The 21,171-nt window shown below is 34.1% G+C and overlaps 1 pseudogene; it reads left to right on the top strand.

The window, feature by feature from the left end:
• Window positions 1–21,171, top strand: part of LOC111890126 (uncharacterized) — an 82,428-nt pseudogene that overhangs the window by 40,921 nt on the left and 20,336 nt on the right.

Here is a 21,171-nt window from a genome sequence, read left to right as displayed (position 1 = left end):
ATAGATGAATGTCTCTGTGATATCATCTAGGTTTGCTACTAGCTGATATGTTATATGCTGGCATGATATGTTATATGTGATAGTAGTAGAGTTCGGTTGTTAGGACCGGAGGGTAGTCGGATACCCCATATACGTCTGACAGTATGTGATGTTATGTTCATATGCTAGCATGACCTGTTATATGAGTTAGAGGTAGTAGGAGGGGAGCAGTCCCTGAGTTCGGTTGTTAGGACCGAAGGGTAGTTCAGACACCCCAGATATGTCTGATAATCTGTTATGTTATGATATGTGATAGTAGTAGTAGTAGGGGGTGAAATAGTCCCCGAGGTTCGGTCGTTAGGATCGAAGGGTAGTCAGCACCCCAGAATGGCTTGACATGGGTAGTCAGCACCCCAGAATGGCTTGACGTGGGTAGTCAACACCCCAGAATGGCTTGACACGGGTAGGTCGGCACCCCAGAAAGGTCGTACCGGGTAGGTCGGGCACCCCAGAAATGTCTGGCAGTATGTATGATATGTGATTTTATGGTATGTGGTATGTTGGGGGAACTCACTAAGCTTCGTGCTTACGGTTTTCAGTTTTGGTTTCAGGTACCTCTTCTTCGAAGGGGAAGGAGTTGGCGCGGTAGCGGCCCATCACACACACGCCTTGTATTTCCGCATTATGAGACCCTCCTGGGAATTTGTACTCTAACTTTATTATGTTTTATGAAATACTTTTCAAGACATGCGATAACTTTTATGAAATGATATGATCAGTGAACGTTTTATTTCTAAGGTTCGCTAAGAATATGTTTTAAAAATGAAATTTTTGGCCTGTATTTTTGGGATGTTACAGTTGGTTTTGAATAAATTGGATTGAAGGGTTTTGATTTCACATAGATTGTATCGAAATTCATGTAAGGAATTCGAGGGTAGGTTTGTTAAAGATTTATCAGATCTAGTGTGGGATTTGAAGAAGGCTATGATTGTTGACGATAACCCTAATTCCTACAGTTTTCAACCGGAAAACGCGATACCCATTTGACCTTTCACTGATGATCTTGGAGATGATGAATTGAAGAAATTGATGAGTAGGTTTTTTACAAACTGCAATAAATTCGAAGATTTGAGGGATGCCATGAAGCATTATCTTGGCGATGGAATTCAGAATTCAAAATCAAAGACATCGTTTTTTAAACAGAGGTTTGAAGGATACTGTTCTTGTGAGAGAGAGAGAGAGAGAGAGAGCTTTTATTTTCTAATTATTAAAATAAATAAATATGCATTATTTTTTTTTTAAAAAAATGGGGATATATTTTTTTCAATTGCAAAAATAGTCCCTTACAAGTGAAAAGACAAATATACCCTCACGTGGGAGGCACATGAGGGGGGTTAACAGCAACAACTTAACGGAAGTTAAATCCGGGGACCAAATCCACATACAAACCACTCCAAAAGGACCATGAATCCAAAAAACTCAAGGTTTGGACTAAAACCCTAAAATTTTGCATACCACAGGGACCATTTTTGCAATTTTGTCTATTTAAATAATAGTCTTTTTAGGTAAGACAGGGACCAATCGCGTAACAAAAACAAATAGTAGGAACCAAGCGCGTAACAAAAACAAATAGTAGGGACCTTCCGAGTTAAAAAAATAAGTTAGGGACCAAACAAGCAAATTACCACAAACCATAGGGACCATTCGTGTAATTTACTCATGCTTCTTTTATAAGTATATTAGACGAATGCCCGCACGTTGCGCAGAAGCACCTATATAATCAAAAGTCTTTACAAATGTATGTTTTATTTTAAATATAACAATAATGTTGTTGTTAAATTTGATATAATAATTCGTATACTAAATTGATATAATATATTGATTATTTTGAATTATATAATCATATATACATCTATTATAACTTTATAATCTCAATCGTTTGAATGAATCTACCCCCAACTTACACATGAATAAATTAAATATAATATATGGTTTAATGTTATTCATAGTTGTTGTTATTGTTAATTAATTTTTTAAAACTAATCTGCTTAATGTTTTAATTTCTGTCATTATAATTATTTAAAACAACAAACATTATTGTTTGATTTTAAAGGTAACAATATAATAATTTATATAGAGTTATTTTTAACTATTGTTATTGTAAGTTATTTTAAACTACTTATTTGAAATTTTTTTAACGATTATAAATGTATCTTTAGGAAATATTTTAGTTAAATTGAGATTACAATTTAGTTTTTGCATTTATCACTTTTAACTATTTACAAAATATTCTTTGGTTTTTTAGGTGGAACTGAAATTTATATTTAAGTTGACATTATAATGTTATATTTAAGTTAACAATTTAAGTATTTTGTCCAAACTGTTCAAAAGTTGTAGCTTTAAACTGATAATGGTTTACAAATAACAACATATTAAATCTAACAAATTAAGTATAATAAATTAAAAGTAAAAGACATAACTTTATAAGTAGAAGTAAAGATATTATTTTAAAATTGAAATTTAGCTTATTTATCATTATATTTTAAGTTTGATATTTATTTAACTTTATTAACCAACTTGTAATCATTATTAGAAATACACTACAATTTATTACTTTTAACTATTTATAAAATATTCTTTGTGTTATTTAAGTTAAACTAAAATTTATATTTATGTTGACCCTGTAATGTTATATTTAAATTAATAATTGAAGTATTTTATATTAATTGTTCCAAAATTGTATCTTTAAAATGATAATGGTTTATATCCAACAATATATTAAGACTGATAAATTAAGTATAATATGTTAAAACTTAAAAAACATAACTTTATAAGTAGAATTAAAGATATTATTTTAATATTGAAATTTAGTTTATATATGATTATACTTTAGGTTTGATATTTATTTAACCTAATTAACCAAATTATAATTATTATTAGAAAGAAATTGAAAAGTCATGGGAGTTTCAAATGAATGTGGTGAAAGGAAAATGCATGAGAGTTTCAAATGAATGTGGTGAAAGGAAAAATGTTTCCTTTATAAGTATACTAGGCGAATGCCCGCACCTTGCGCAGAAGCATCTATATAGCTGAAATCTTTATAAATATATGTTTTTTAGATATAACAATAATGTTGTTGTTAAATTTGATATAATAATTCATATACTAAGTTTATATAATATATTGATGTCACACCCCCAAACAGGAACGACGGAAACGTTCCGGGGCAGAGGACGCCATGTTTAGTATCAAAACACATGCATCATAGTAATCAAAGTAATAAACAACCATTGCATTAATATGAAAGTATTCAGTATTATTGTATAAAGTAATTACTGAAGAACTTACTACCTTAAAACCATTTTTTTAGTTAAGGTTACAATGTGATGTGGTTATCACCATACTGATCGACAAGTGTTTAACATGAGGGCCTGCTGGCATCAAAACTAATGTGACATTTGTCACCCCTTGGCGTGCCGGCCAAACTGTAGCAAATAGTCGGGATGCGGGCTTGTCAGTCTCGTATAGATCTATACACAAACTCATGCGCTCCCTCCAGGAGACTCTGGTTACAAAACGCGACCTAGCAAGTATTCTTTGAGTTTTTTAAGTGAAACTGGAATTTATATTGAAGTTGACCTTATAATGTTATATTTAAATTAACAATTTAAGTATTTTGTCCAAACTGTTCAAAAGTTGTAGCTTTAAATTGAAAATGGTTTACACACAACAACATATTAAATCTAATAAATTAAGTGTAATATGTTAAAAGTTAAAGACATAACTTTATAAGTAGAAGTAAAAATGTTATTTTAATATTGAAATTTAGTTTATTTATGATTACACTTTAGGTTTGATACTTATTTAACCTTATTAACCAACTTATAATTATTATTAAAAAAAACATTACAATTTATCACTTTTAACTATTTACAAAATATTCTTTAGGTTGTTTAAGTTGAACTAATAATTATATTTAAGTTGATCCTATAAGGTTATATTAAAATTAACAATTTAAGTGTTTTATACAAATTGTTCAAAAGTTGTAGCTTTAAAATGATAATGGTTTAAATACAACAACCTATTAGACCTAATAAATTAAGTATAATATGTTAAAAGTTAAAAACATAACTTTATAAATAGAAGAAAATATATTCTTTTAATATTGAAATTTAGTTTATATATGATTACACTTTAGGTTTTATATTTATTTAAGCTTATTAACCAATTTATAATCATTATTTGAAAGAAATTGAAAAGTCATGGGAGTTTCAAATGAATGTGGTTAAAGGATATATGAATGAGAGTTTTAAATGAATGTAGTGAAAGGAAAAATGCTTCCTTTATAAGTATACTAGGCGAATGCCCGCGCATTGCACAGAAACACTTATATAATTGGAGTCTTTAACAAATATATGTTTTTTTAATATAACAATAACATTGTTGTTAAATTTGATATAATAATTCATATAATATATTGATTATTTTGAATTATATGATAATATATACATTTATTATAATTGCATAATGTCAATCGTTTGAATGACTTCTAACCGCGAGTTACGCATGAATAAAATTAAATATAATATATGATTTAATGTTATTTATATTTGTTGTTGTTAATTAATTTTTTTTAAATTTATTTGCTTAATATTTTAGTTTCTATCATTATAATTATTTAAAACACCAAACATTGTTTATTGATTTTAAAAGGTAACAATATAATTATTCATATAGAGTTATTTTTAACTATTGCTATTATAAGTTATTTTAAGTTACTTATTTGAAAACTTTTAACGATTATAAAAATATCTTTTGGAAATATTTTAGTTAGATAGAGATTACAATATAGTTTTTCCATTTATTACTATAATTTATTACTTTTAACTATTTACAAAATATTTTTTGGTTTTTTAAGTTGAACTGAAATTTTTATTTAAGTTGATAATGTAATCTTATATTTAAATTAACAATTTAAGTATTTTGTCCAAACTGTTCAAAAGTTGTAATTTTAAACTGACAATGGTTTACATACAACAACATATTAAATCTAATAAATTAAGTATAACATTTTAAAAATTTAAGACATAACTTTATAAGTAGAAATAAAGATATTATTGTAAAATAGAAATTTAGTTTATTTATGATTAAACTTTAGGTTTGATATTTATTTAACATTATTAACCAACTTATAATAATTATTTGAAAGACACTACAATTAATCACTTTCAACTATTTACAAAATATTATATGGGTTGTTTAAGTTAAACTGAAATTTATATTTAAGCTGACCCTATAATGTTATATTTAAATTAATAATTTCAGTATTTTATACAAATTGTTCCAAAATTGTATCTTTAAAATGATAATGGTTTACATCTAACAATAGATTAAAACTAATAAATTAAGCATAATATGTTGAAAGTTAAAAAAAAAAAACATAACTTTATCCGTAGAAATAAAGATAGTATTTTAATAATCAAATTTAGTTTATATATGATTACACTTTAGGTTTGATATTTATTTAACCTTATTAACCAGTTTAACGATTATAAAAATATCTTTAGGAAATATTTTAGTTAGATTGAGATTACAATTTAGTTTTTGCATTTATCACTACAATTTATCAATTTTAACTATTTACAAAATATTCTTTGGTTTTTTAAGTGGAATTGATTTTTATACTTACATTGACAATGTAATGTTATATTTAAATTAACAATTTAAGTATTTTGTCCAAACTGTTCAAAAGTTGTAGCTTTAAACTAATAATGGTTTACATACAACAACATATTAAATATAATCAATTAAGTATAATATTATGAAAGTTAAAGACATAACTTTATATGTAGAAGTAAAAATATTATTTTAAAATTTAAATTTGGTTTATTTATGATTACACTTTAGGTTTGATATTTATTTAACCTTATTAACCAACTTATAATCATTATTAGAAAGACAGTACAGTTAATTATTTTTAATTATTTACAAAAACTCTTTGGGTTGTTCAAGTTAAGTTAAAATTTATATTTAATAATAAAATTTAGTTTATATATGATTACAGTTTAGGTTTTATATTTATTTAATATTATTAACCAACTTATAATTATTATTAGAAAGAAATTGAAAAATCATGTGGGTTCAAATGAATGTGGTGAAAGGAAAAATGTTTCCTTTATAATATAGTATGATATGATGATAATGATAATGATATAGATGCTAACTGGATAGGAAGTAGGAAACTATAAGAAACTACAAGAATATTGTCTACACGAGGCATAGGTTTAAAACAGACCCGACCTGTTTCTATTTTTGCGACTGTAAACTAGAATTTTTCTTGTTTTTCTTTTGTTGTTACTTTTGTAGATCATGGCTTGTAGACAACGCAAAGAGACAACGCCCCACTAGATCACTTGTTTGTCGTATTTCATGAAGAGTCTAGAGAATTTGAGGATATGCTATCTGTAAGGATACAAGAGATTGACCAAGCTCCAATATTTAACTAAATATTACCACCATAAAGGTGATCTAGCTAGTACCTTAAGCACGATAATATGATTCTGAAGACGATGAGTGATTTCTATTTATTTTCATCTTTATTGTTGAATTAATTATTAGCCCTATTTAAAGATTTGGTGTGCTTGTTTTTAATTTGTTTAATTAATGTTTTTAAATATTGTGGTATGATGATTTTCTTGGATTATTTTATTTTTTCAGAAGTGTTAGCTGGTCGTTGATATTAAGTTCAAATGTTAGGTCAAAATAAGGTTTTGATTTGATTAACTTTTTTAAGAGGCGTTGCATCAACTAAGTGTGGGGTTTCCTATCCACACAAACAAGGAGTTGAAGAATGTGTTTAAAAGAAATCGCAAGAGGAATGAGCATACACGCGAGACGAGATGAGTGTTAGGCTGCCACAACTCGAGTGAATTAAAGTTCATGTCAAGATAAACAGGTTGCACCAAAAAAAGTGCCAAAATAGAATAACTGCCCACTTGAAAAAAGCATTTTAAATAGGGAAATTGAGTAACCTAACCACTTTTTTGGATTTATTTTCTTTAAAATATTGCCAAGTTTTTTTTTGACAAATAACCACTGGGCCAGAATGGGTCATTCTGGACCCGAAAACAAGCCAACCCCAATATTATATATATATATATATATATATATATATATATATATATATATATATATATATATATATGGGTCCCACACACAAAAAATCTGGAATACGCATTCCGGAATTAGTATATCGGACCGAATTTTCGGCATGGATTTGTTAAACCAAGTAATTCTACACATTATGTAACATCCCAAAAATATTGACATAAAACAACATTTTAATTATAGAAGAAGTATCATCTATTACGTGTTTCAAAATCGATACATTACAATAAAAGTATAAATCCTAGAACAAAGTCAAATGCAGAACATAAAATATGTGTGCCATGTAGTTAACCCGAACCCTTCCTTTTTGAAAACCGAAGTACCTGAAACATAAACTGAGAACCGTAAGCACAAATCTTAGTGAGTTCCTGTAACGTCTGTGTTTCCGGGCTTGCCATTTTTAGTAATGTAATGGTCTAGGTTAACCTTTGTAACCCGTTTTGAAATAATAAGAGTGTATTATTTGAGTATTATGTGTTTTGTGCTTAATTGCTTAATTATGTGGTTTGATTAATTAAGAATAAAAATAAGCGTCAAAATTAAAGTGTAAAATAAACTTGATATCTTTGGTTAATGTTGTAGTAGTTGAAACGAGGTTTCCGAATATATATAGAACGCCCAAATCTGACTTCGTATGAGGAAGTTATGATTTATCGAAGTTTCGGCTTAGCGGTATGCAGCCTGAAATACTCGATTTGAGATCGAGCGGTTTTTAGCCGAAGCAATCTAAACGAGGATCGAAGGTCTCGTTGTTGGTATCGAAGCGATAAAAAGTTAGGCAAGACCGGACGTCAAACGAAGAAGTTATGAATTTATAACGAAGTTTTTTCTGTCCCGACCTATTAAAAATAAATAATAAAAATAAAGTTAAAATTAGCCGACAGAGTCTAAATAAAAGTTGTGTAGAGCGTAGTCTCACCTTCGCGTGGATATAAAGAACGTCGAAAACGGACTTCGTATGAAGAAGATATGAATTTCCGAAGTTTATTAAATAATTTGTATTTAAATTTAATTGGAAAATCCAGCATTATCCGAAGAGGAGTCATCGGACTCATCCGAAGTACGCCCCGCGTACACCGAGGCATGTCGACACTCGCACTCGAGCACTTCGGATACGTAAGCAGTGACGATTTCGGACCAGTACGCCCCGCGTACTCTGTAACAATTGGTAAAAATAGGAACGATCGTACGATGCTATGTTTTGATTATTAAGCAATATGAGTATTTTTATCAAGAATGGTTGAAGGAATTTAACCGCTTTTATTTAAATAAGTTATTGTGAAATATAAAACAAGTAGCTATTGATAAATTTCGTTATGATGTATGGCTACGAACCATCACCGGTTTGTGAAATTAGCATATAACATCATTTGAACGCAACAAACTTAATTTTTGTATCAACATGTATCTAGTTGATAATTAAGTTAGGTTCTATGTAAAACGTGTGCTTAATAGTTGTGTAGGATCTAAATTCGACAAATATACGAACCAAAGTGACAAAACGTGTTTAACGATATGGTTAACCGGTTAAATGTCACGAAATTATACATTGGTCAATAAATTTTATATTTAAATAAATTAAAATATAAAATGAATTATTATAAGGTATAATTAAAATGTATCTAAGTGTTTTTGAATAAAAAGAATAAAACATAAACATTAAAGTTCAAATACACAAAAACTACATTGTTATTTTATACTAAGTATACATGTATGTATTTGTACATATGTATTATTATCTAGTGAATGACTAGTTATGGGTCATTACCTAAAGTGATTTCATGTAAGGAATATGATTTCTAAATCAATTAAGATAAGAGAATTGGTGGAGATAAGTGCCAACTTAACTAATAAGTACTTAATCACTTAAGACATTTTACTAAGAATGCTTCTTAATCCCTTTTCTAATTTTCAAGATTAAGACCTTCCCTCTCCTTACCTAGAACTCCTAACTAACTAAATAACTAGTAGTTAGTTAGTTAACTAACTCTATCTCTAAGCAACCACCCAAGCAAGTGGCTAGACAAGATCACATCACTTAAACTCACATCCCATCACAAGCTAGTCTAGGTTTTGTCCCCTTATCCTCTTCCACTCTTTCCTCCTTCATATCCACGAAATTTACTCTTCATTTTACCCTCATTTGACCAGCCAATACTCCATGGAATTACTCTCAACCTTCATCTCATTTTCAAGCACAAGAACTTCCTTCCAAAGCCATCAAAACCATGAACTAAAGGGCTGTTGTCCCTTTTGTGTTTCAGCCACCATTTCACCCATCTACACCTTCCTTTTTGCTTGATATTTTTACCACAAAATACCCCTGGAAGTTACTTGTTATGATACTCAAAATTATTGATTCAAAACAGTGAGTAAACTACCCTTTTTCTTGCTCTTTTGCTGTGAAATTTTTGTGACAGCAACATAGCCAAAAGAGTGGCTGTTTTGGAGCATCAAACCAACAACCAAAAGTTCATCTTCAACCTTCCATTCTTCAAGTATTCACATAAGGTGAGTTCATACCCCTACATTTTCATGTTTTATTCAAGTTTTAAGGGGGGGGGGGATTACAAGTTAGAACACTAAACATAACTTAAATTTAAATGACAGCTTTCTACAGAAAAGTTGAGTCCTGTTCACGAACTGTTTTGACCATCTTAAACTTAATATATTTCAAAATTGTACAATATGAAAATAGTTCAAGTTTATACCTTTCTAAGGACTACTCGCACGCATTCATACGATTTTTCTACAATTTATGGCGATTTTTATAAAACTGCCTGTCATTTCAAAAGTGATTTCAGATCAGTCTGTGAAGATGTTCATTTTCACACTAGTTTTAGACCCCTAAAAATCATAATAAAAATTAGGAACAAAGTAGACTCATTTTATAAACTCTCAGAGGTGACGGATTCAGTTTTTGACTTACGATGATTTTTCTATGAGTTTTCTATAAACAGGGACAGTAAAGGGTATAATTGTCAAAAGTGGTTTATAGATTTATTAACACCTTCTAACATTTTTGAGCAATGTTTATACATTAAGGAAGTTAAAACACAATTATTTAAATATGTTTAATTACCATTTTTACAAAAGTGATAAGTACAAAAAGGTCTTTAGTATCAAACTTAAGGATTATTTCATGCAAAGTTTCTAATAAAAACGTAAGAATATGAACAACAATTACGAAACATACAAAATCATCTTTTAAAACTTATACATATATATATAACCATATACATATATATGTTTTGTTTACAAACTTGTCTTCTACATCAAAAATTTCACTTTACTCGTTTTTATCAAATGAATCACTTGTGATTTATTACTACTATGTGAAAACTCTTGTCATATTTTGCATGCACTAGATTTATACAAAGTATTTAGAAATTCCAAAGTATCCTTCGTTGTTAAACCGTTTTAACACATTTTAAAAACTTATGATTTATGCATTGTCAAAACTTTGTGAGAAAGAATGATCTTTGCATACAAAACTACCACTTTAATACAGACTTAGTTGAGAATCCGTGAGACGTGTACATCTTCAAATCATACCTTTTTGCTAAACGGTACCGCTTCAAGTCCTGTCTATAACCAGAGTCTCCCGTTCGGAGAACGTGTCAAATGTGTATAGATCTATACGGGAAGTCATGATCCCGCGCCCTGACTGTTAGCTACAGTCCTTCTTTTGGGGTGACAGTTGTCATAACGCTACGACGCCTGAAGAACGTCGCTACAGGCATATTATGTTTAGTATGGTTATAAAACTCACCGGATATACAATTATTATGGTATTATGCTTTTATGAACGAGTAGCTATTAAAACTATTCTTCATCTAACAAGTGCGATCTTCATATAGCTTTATTATATAAAACTATGCCACAACTTTTAAGCACGTCGGTTGCTTGCGATTTTCGGTCTTAGAGACTGCCAGTTATGTTAGGAAAATAAGGGTTTTTCCTGCATCTAAAACAAACAACTAATAGGAAAATAAGGGATTTTCTTGGTGCAACTATTTACAACTTATAACACGAACATTCATATGCATTTCATACTTTTATAAGAAAATAAGGGTTTTTCTTGGAAAGCACAACAAATCATATCTCAACTATTAGGGAAAATATGGGATTTTCTGGATCTAATACATTCATTTTCAACCCAACGAATCATAACTCTTTTCATTTGAAAATACCGCGTTTTCTGGAAAACACACATGAACTTTCGAATGGCGTAGATTTTCTCAAAACACTACTTATGAACTCACCAACTTAATTGTTGACACTTTTTCTTTGAAATAACTTGTATTCTCAGGGAACCGCTAAACATGTTTGGAAATCAACTTTTGAGGATTAACGTGCTGACGTTAATTACTTCTTTTGAAAGATGTTTATGTATTTATCTTTTGAACATGTAACGCATAAAATTATGTAAACATTTTGGAAACCTTAATATGTATGGTGGTGTGTACTTTCCTTTCTATGAACTGTTATGATACTGAATATGACGTCCTCCGCCCCCGAACGTTTCCGCCGTTCTGGTTTGGGGGTGTGACATACTCCGAGGCTCCAGCCTCCTATAAATAGGATGCGAGGGCAGCCGACTCTTTTGCTATTTTTCTCTCTTCTCTCTCCCGTTTTGCATCGATTTGCGTGCCAGAAATACCCCAAAGCCCCGGTATTATTCTCGAGCCCCGAAGCAAGTCCCAAGATCCCGAAGATCCCGAGAAGTGCGGTTCCCGAGCCGAAGCTCTTCTCGCGAGAAGTTCGATTTTTGTGAAGGTCTTCCAGATCTGTTGAGGATTACTACTTCTGCAAGTCGTAGTGTTGTCCGATCATCTTCTGATCAAGTGAGTGTATACTACCTTTCATAAACACGATAATAATACAAGTATGGTTCGAGTGTATTAAGTATATTGTTGTTTATATGTGTGAGTATGTAGTTACTTTCTTCTAATGCATAAATATGAAGTATTTTATACGAAATACATGTTATGTGTATATTTTGTGTTATATGTGTGAATGTATATTCACTCCCTTCTATCTCATGGATCTGATTTGTTTTCTATGAAATACGTGTTATGTGTGTGTGCCTCATCTGTTATGTGGAATATGTATTGATTAAAGCATGCTATACAGGTTTTTAAACGATGTATAAAATGTATATCTTTATCTACTAATATGTTGGGTAGAACATGGGTAGATAGTTGGTGTGTAATAAACAGATGAGAGGCCTCGTTTTTGTTTTGATTAAGTCATCTAGCAGAGTTTAGATGACGACCACAGACTTTTCTAGACAGTCTTGTGGAACATTAGCAGGTTCGCCACCTGTAGGTGTTAATGAACTTGGGTGTTCATTCGCTGTACTCCATCCCCCTCATGGTTGCCTTATTTGACTTATATTGCTGAGGAACCCCCGAAGCACGTGTTGTCGCCCCGATGAAATATTCTTAGACTAGGTCCCTTATGTTAGTTATCTTAGGGACATAAAGTGAGAATAACAGGAATGGGTAATTGGGTTATTGTTGGTTGGTGAAAATTAAATATGATTATTTATTGTGGGTTGAAAACCCTATATGCTCACCAGGCTCCCAAGCCTGACCCACTCAGTTTTATTTGTATTACAGGAAGTGGCGCGAAGGCATAAGATGGATGAACCATCAAGTTGTTTTGTTTACAAGTCTGTATATGTATATATTTGTTGAATGACTTGTAATGTTATCGTTTATGCTTATTGGTCTGTATCGGAACATGACACCCCGAGTTTTGATTATATAATGAAAATACATTTCTTTTATGAAATGCTTTGGTAAACATTGTTTTATCATGTTTTGTTTATGGGAACAAATTCCGCAACTCTTTCAAATCAAAAGGATTTACTCTGAAAATATTTTAAAAGCATAAATGAAAATCAGTCTTTTCTGGCCGAGATTTTGGGGATGTCACAGTTCCCCAAGATATCACATACCAAACATACATAAATCACATATTGGGCCCCTGCCCTCCCTTGGGCCTCGCCCGGTATCGAGTCCAACTTGGACTCGGGCCCCGCCCGACATCGAGCCCCGCTTGGATTACATATCTGTTATTCTCAGGCCTCGCCTGTTACTGGGCCTAGCCCACTATACACATTCAATATATAACATAATCTTGCTAACACATAAAATGATCATAAACACTAGCATATATTCCAGTCATCGGGCCTCGCCACGCGTCGATCCCCACCTGGTACACAAAAAACCATATAAGCATATAAACATATAACCATACTAGCACATGGAACAATCACAAAGACTACAACATACTATACAGTCATCGGGCCTTGCCTAACAACAGACCTCGCCCGGTAAGCACAAAATCATATACTAATAACTAGCATACAATCTACTCATTAGGCCCCACCTAGCATCGGGCCTTTCCCGGTAAGCATACCATCATACAACACATGGAAGAGTCATGCAAACATCTAGCATTCTAACATATAAATCATGGGGAGGAATTGGTGCCTTCGACCTGTTAGACACAACAAGGAGACTCACCTTGCACTACCGAATCACACAGACGATCCCTGGATGCCGGCTAACAGATCCCTGAACTATCAAGCATCAAAACAAAACCCAATTAACAATTAGGTTTCAATGCATAACCATAAATCCATACTTGGGGTAAAAAGACTATTTTACCCTTGACTGAACATAAACCAAAACTAAGGGCCAAATACAAATGATCCATAAAGGCTCACTAATGGCCCAATTCTCCAAATTGGGCTGAACCCTATATGGGCCTTATCTTAAGCCCATAATTTCCTTAGTACAACTCATATTATCTCAAGTACCCCCTTAGGACAAACTGGATCCCAAAAAAAGTCAAAAGTCAAGATCAACAATCCATGTTGACCCAACACGCCGAGTTGACCAACAAACTCGTGGTGTTTCTATATCAACTTGAAACGGGGAAAACCAAGCCAACGCACCGAGTTGACCAACAAACTCGTCGAGTTTTCCCAAGACCCAAAAACTTAATACATTAAGCTGCCTTCATCGAATCCAAGAGCTGCACAACTCAGATCTCAGATCTCGACAAAAATGAGATCTAGAAGGGTAAAGTTTCCAACTATACCTCTATGAACTACCAAAATGGATCCAAACCCAAACTCTCGACTTAAAAGAGTGAGGGCTTAACCATTAAGCACTTAATATTCAAAGACAAAGCCCCAAAATGCGGATCTGACACTCTAGAGCTGGAAAACCACGTAAAGTGGCCAACTTTACATTCATGCATGCCTAGGAGAAGCCCAAAAGCTCAAGAAGGACTCAATAAGGGACTTAATGAATGCATGAAGCCCTTAAATCCATAAATTTGGCACCTTTATGCGAAAAGAGTCCATGAAAACCCCAAATGTGAAAGAATAAGGCTTTGGGGCGTCCTAATCCCAACATCCATCCAATCCATGGCTAAAACATCACATTTTAACCCAAAAGAGAGATCTGAGTATCTAGCCATTAAGATAAAAACTTGATACCTCAAAATCCTTGCAAAATGGGTAGTGATTCTAGATCCAAGACTTCCTTCTCCAAGCTTTGCAACTTCAAAATCTTCTAACTCCTTTTCAATACACAAAATGAACACCAAACTTCCTTCTAAGGCTCTAATGCTTGGCAATGGAGGCTACAACTCATTTTAGGCTTCTGATAACAATGGAGGCTGATAAGGAGGCCAACTAAAGGAACTTAAGGCCTTTAAATAGGGTGCAACACCCTAAAAATTATGGTTTCCTTCCCGGATGCTAACGCGTTGAGTTGAGGCACCTCAACATGTTGTGTTGGTTCATTTAATCCCTGCGATTCTTCCATCCTAAACACGCTGTATTGGTCCCTCCGACATGACGTGTCCAACTCGAAATAAGCTTCATTCTCAAAAATTTCTCCTCAAGATTTCGGGAGTTACAACTCTTCCCAACTTAAATTAGGTTTCGTCCTCGAAATCATTTCTTACCATATCCAGGCATGCCAGATAGCATGAAGAACACAACCACAACCCTGATCATACAACGACCTTTCCAAATCTACTGGAACCATCCTTAGCATAGTGCTTCAAACACGATGAAGAACAAATCCTCAATCCCTTGTAGAAAACCAATCCTTCCTCACCTGAAATCCGAAACCTAGAATCTCAAATGGTCTGACTCCCTGACAGACCTCCCACACCGAACCGCTACCAGGCAAACCTCATAGAGTTTCATACCAAACAAAATGCTTCCACGCCCCGATCACCTTGCTGCTTCAAAGGGAACAAAGTCACTGACCATATACAACTATAGAACACTTATACTCAACAAAAGGCTTAGATAATCCTTCGAGTAGAAGATTCATACCAACAACGGTTAGACTCAGACGAGAGCTGCACAACAGGGTCAAATCAATTACTCTGAGATTTTTTAATCACACTGCGAGTGAATTAGCATTTCCCAATCAATTAATTACCCCACTCCCACACAAAACCTCAAATCACAACTACTGCCTGAAACACCACTGTGCCTCCTAACTGCTTCCCATAAGTAGTAGAGACATCCCTGGTTCCAACTTGTGTACTAACTATCTGAAATACCAGATTCCCACCCGACTGTTGAGTCAAAAGGCACTCACACAGTCACCCGACGCGACTTCCGAAAGCAAACCTCACCGGAAATAACTACCCAAACCATGTCGTCACCAAATCCAACGCTAAACCAAACGCTGCAAGACCAAGTGTAGTCTTACATCTTACCTAGTCTCCCACGACCTACCATTTCGTGATTCCTGACACACTGTGGCCCTCCCACAGCCTTGCGAACTAACCTACCTTCACCTAAACCATATGGAGAAAACCGCTAGCAAATCATAAATTTGCCACACTCTCACCGCTGCATAGAGACCAGTGAATGCTATGGGCCACCCCGTAGTCTTACAACACTCCCGAACTAACCACTAATTAATGAATACTATGGGCCACCCTGCAGTCTTACAACACTTCCACTTTGCGATAGCACCACCCATTGTCTTACCACTAATCTATCCCTCCGAACGCCATCCAGATTCAAAACGTACTCAACCAAAATCTCAAATTGAACTCGAATCATGACTGGAACCCCAACCTGTCCCCCCCCCCCAAAGCTTGCTATCTGACACCAAGAAGGCACTAGCCAAATGTTAGGAAGTTTTCTAAACTCCCAACTCACACAGTCCATAATCTAGACAGCCACTTGGGCCACCTTCCTCCCCGATAGGGATGCGAAACTCATCCTAGCTTCACACCTGCTCCTGATCCTGACCACCTGAACCATTCTCCCCCACTTTGATTCAATAAAGCTCTCCCAACACATAAGGTTTGAAGGATTCCTAATCCACCTTACCCCTTATGATCGATTGTTGACAACCTGCGCTTACCAGTGCTAGTGTTCCATTACCAGCCAAAAACCGATGATCGCCCAACCTCTAAAATCCTCAAAAGTACTCTTGAAATCTTAACCAATCTGATACTCCAATTCACCTTCCGTGATACCATACAAATCTTTGGGTTCTTACGCTGGTGACTAGAAACCACAACCCTTGCCCTGCACCGATAAACATCCACCCCAAATTTTGTTCTCAAAGAACAACTGAACTCTAACCATCAACAACCCTTGCGAATATACAACTCCCTTGACACATCCAATGACCAACAACTCATGCAACCGACACCACTATCTTCCTGCCATCGCTCCTCCCCAAGCAACACTAAGGTTTGAACCAAAAAGTTCTTTCATAGACGACTGCCAATCCTACCAGTTTAAATGATAAAACAACTGAACCCTGACTTCATTAGAGAACTAACCCGCTAATCCTGACCAAAGATCCTCCTAACCCCTGAATTGATCCCGAAATGGACCCGGGTGAGCAACTAAACACGCTGAAACCCATTCAACAAGATACAACCCTCTAACGATTCATTGGAGACTCTCGGCATGCGGAATGGAATATAACAATTCTTGATAACTCATACAATAGCAGAGAACCGAACTGAGATATAACTTATTCAAACCCAATCAAAATTCAGAAAAATACAATTCCCTATTACCACCTTGAAGAAGTAGAAGATTAGATACCCATAAAACATCTAAAGGAATCTTGACCTCCTCCTTTTGGGTTACCCCAACCATCCTCAGGACATGGTGCACAACTTGCCCCCAATACCAAATATGAAGATCCAAGAATAGGATCTTCCTTCCCAAAGGATTCTAAAGATCCATAAGCTTTAGGCTCTAGACGATCCCCCAATCTCTTGATATAATTCAGGTGAACATCCACTTAAATATCCTCAAATAGAACCACTGCAAAATCATCAACCGAACATTTCCTTAGCGTAGAGAAATGAAACGTGTTATGGATCCGACAAAGCTCCTTAGGAAGATCTAAGTGATAAGCAACCCGGCCCACCCTGGTCAAAACCCTGGAAGGACCGATGTACTTGGGGCCCAACTTGCCCCTCTTCCTGAATTAAATTGCACCTTTCTAGGGAAACATCTTCAAGAGAACAATATCCGAAACCTGGAACTCTATGTCTGATCGGTGCTTGTCGGCACAGCTCTTGTACTGACTCTGTGTTGTCTGAAGTCTACTCTAAACATAATGAATCAAATCGGTACTCTTGAGTACCACTTCGGTACTCCCCATGACTCGCTGACCGACTTCACCCTAGCATATCATGGTCCTGAATTTTCTCTCATAGAGTATCTCAAAAGCAGGTCGATTGATGTTGGTGAGATAATTGTTGCTATACGAAAACTCTGCCAAAGGAAGATATGTATCCTAATTCCGACCAAAATCCAATACACATGCTCAAAGCATATCATCCAAGGACTAAATAGTCCCTTCACTATGTTCATCATTATGTGGGTGGAAAGTCTTACTGAAATGCAGACAAGTACCCAACTCCTCGTGAAATCTCTTCAAAATCTTGGAAGTAAACCGAACATCGCTGTCTGAAACCACTGAAACGGGCACCCCATGTTGTGCCACAACCTCCTTTATGTATATTTGGGTCAACTTCTCCGCAGAGATGCTCTCCTGAATCAGAATAAAATGCGCGCTCGTGGTCAATCAATCCACGATAACCCAAATCGAATTCACTCAGTGTGTTGTCTGAGGCAACTTCGTAATGAAATTCATGGTAGTCTCTTCCCATTTCAAAATGAGAATTTCTAATGGTTGCATCTTGCCATGAGGTCGCTGATGTTCGACCTTAACCTTCCTGCAAGTCAAGCACCTCTCCAAATACCAAGCTACATATTGCTTCATACAAGGCTACCAATAATCATGACGAAGATCTCTATACATCTTTGTCACCCCGGGATAAATAAAGAATCTTGACTTGTGCGCCTCTTCCATCAAAACCTGTTGCGCACTACCCCAGTGTGGAACCCACACCCTCCGATGGAGAGTCAATAACCCCCGGATATCATAATCGAAGGAAGCCGCCTGGCCTATATGCGCACACTCTTCCGACACTCTTGCTTCATAGCCTCAACCTAAGCCTCGAATCTGCTCAAAGAGTGGAGTAATTACTGTCATCCTCATACATATATCCTTGATCAGACCAGCATCTGCCTTGCGGATGAGAGCATCAGCCACCATATTTGCATTTTCAATCCACTTTATAGCTTATTTCACTTCTTTCATCACTTCTGCAACCTATTTCGTTTACTTGTTCCGCTAGATTGTCTGCGCGTTGATTTAATGTGCGACTTCTTTTAGAGTCCCTTTCATTTTCTTGTTCGACAACCTTCATATCTTGGAAAACGTCATCAAACATTTTATCCGGGAGTGGGAAATCTTGATCTTTTGGAAACGGGATATTATCTAAACAAACATAACAATCTTATTCTTCACAATGCCAAACACCATCATGAGATGAACTCATTCTAATTTTAATTCAATGTTGAGGATTCATGTTAGGTGGATTTCAAGGTCAAAAAGAAAGTGTCCGAAATAGCCATTCTGGAAAGTCGCTCCGGATCTGGAATGTGGTTCTGGAATAAGGGCCCAAAATATTGTCAGGAATCTTTGATATTTACTATTCAGAATGACTACACACAATGTCAGGAATCTAAGACTTTTATTGTTGGGAAATGACTACACATATGTCAGAAATCTATGGCAAAGTATGGTCTGAAATATCAATTCCGAAATGTGGCTCCAAAATAGCTAGTCTGGAACCTGGATCCAAAATAGCTGGTCTGGAACATAGCTTCGGGATAATGGTCTGAAATAGTTGGTCTGAAAGATTGTCAGGAATCTATGACATTTACTGTTCGGAATGACTACACATAATGTCAGGAATCTCTGACTTTTACTATTTGGAATGATTACTATTTGGAATCTCTGACTTAATCGTAGTGTTTAACTTATCTAAATACTTTATATATGGTTCTTATTATGATATTGTTTCTAGTATGTATGCATGTATGACTACTTTTATAAAAATACTCTCAAATTTTAAAAGTATACTTCTTAGTTCTTAGTCAGAGTGTTTTAGCCCCATTGCATTTATAGTTGTATATCTTATGTCGGTTGATATACTTATTTCACTATAAACAATGCTCTGATACCAATCTGTCACACCCCCGAATCAGAATGGCGGAAACGTCTAAGGGCGGATGACTTTCATGTACAATATCATAAGAATTGAATAGTAGCGATCAAATCATTGAAACCGTTGTATTGAATATTTAATAAAATTTATATTGTGCTCAAAACATTGTTTACATGATATCCAATGCATATGACAAAAGTAAATAACATGATCCGACGACGTCCCATCCACCAAAAACTCTTGTGGTTATCTATTTATTGGTTTCCTGATAATACAAACGATTTTGAAAAGTTTCAACAATTAAGTTGGTGAGTTCATAAGCGTTTTATATGAGACGGATTTGTAACTATTACGAATAAAATGATAGTGTATACTTCCAAAAAATCCGATATTTTCTTTATAAATGGGCTGTAAGTCTTAAATCCAAAGACTAAAAATGAAAGTGATATTGTACTGAAAAATGGTGTTATGAAGTTTTATTTTTATATAAAACTACTTGAATGTATCTTAACCTGTAAATCAAATGCGTTGTCAATACCCTAGTTGAGTTATTATAACCATATTAATGCGACTAGTGGCCTGAAAGACGTGCTTGGGCGTCAGAATTGTTACGACATTTGTCACTCTAGACCTGCCGGTCTAACTATAGCTAACAGTTTAGGTGTGTGGTCGTCCATCTCGTATAGATCTATACACATGTGTCACACTCTCCCTACAAGAGACTATGGTTATAATTCAGAAATTGAGTGTGTACTTTGGTAGGTATGGTGAAGTCAAATTTCTCACAACCAGTATCAATCGATTTACGTGAACTGAAAACCCCTTTTTCTGTTAATGAAATAATAATACCTTTAAATAATTTAATGTTTCTTCTGAAATGATAGTATAGTGTTTGTGACTCCCAAACTATACCAATTATAGTTTATCATGTTTGTTGTCAAGAACATATATATAATCATTTATATAAATACATAGTAATTTTCTTGTCTATTTTCAAAATGTAAAGTCAAACATCATATTTTTGGGTTGTAACCCACAAAATAGTGAATATCTAGATCGTAACCCTTTTTGTTAGAAAAGCTACATGTTGGTAAAAAGTCCCAAAAATCTGTGTATTTTCGAAATCATAACTTTCCTTATGATTAGATAAAAAAAATTTGTTTTGTTTTGTTAGTTTTGCATTGCAAAACTAATAGATCACAAATAATTGTCTACAAACGAGTGGTAATCATATTCCATGCAAATAATGTTTTATATTGATCATAGAGATGAAATATGCAAATATTTGTGTAAAAACTAAACTTCACTTGTATCCCCCCCCCTAAAACATGAAAAACTTGAAAATGTGGGGGTATGAACTCACCTTGAGTGTCTTTGTGGGTTGCTTGAAGAGATGATGTGAAGATTTCCAAGCCTAAA

Source organism: Lactuca sativa, chromosome 6 (genome assembly GCF_002870075.4).
Source record: "Lactuca sativa cultivar Salinas chromosome 6, Lsat_Salinas_v11, whole genome shotgun sequence".
NCBI lineage: Eukaryota > Viridiplantae > Streptophyta > Magnoliopsida > Asterales > Asteraceae > Lactuca > Lactuca sativa.
The sequence above is the reverse complement of the archived record's forward strand: the minus strand, read 5'-3'. Positions and strand labels throughout refer to the sequence as shown.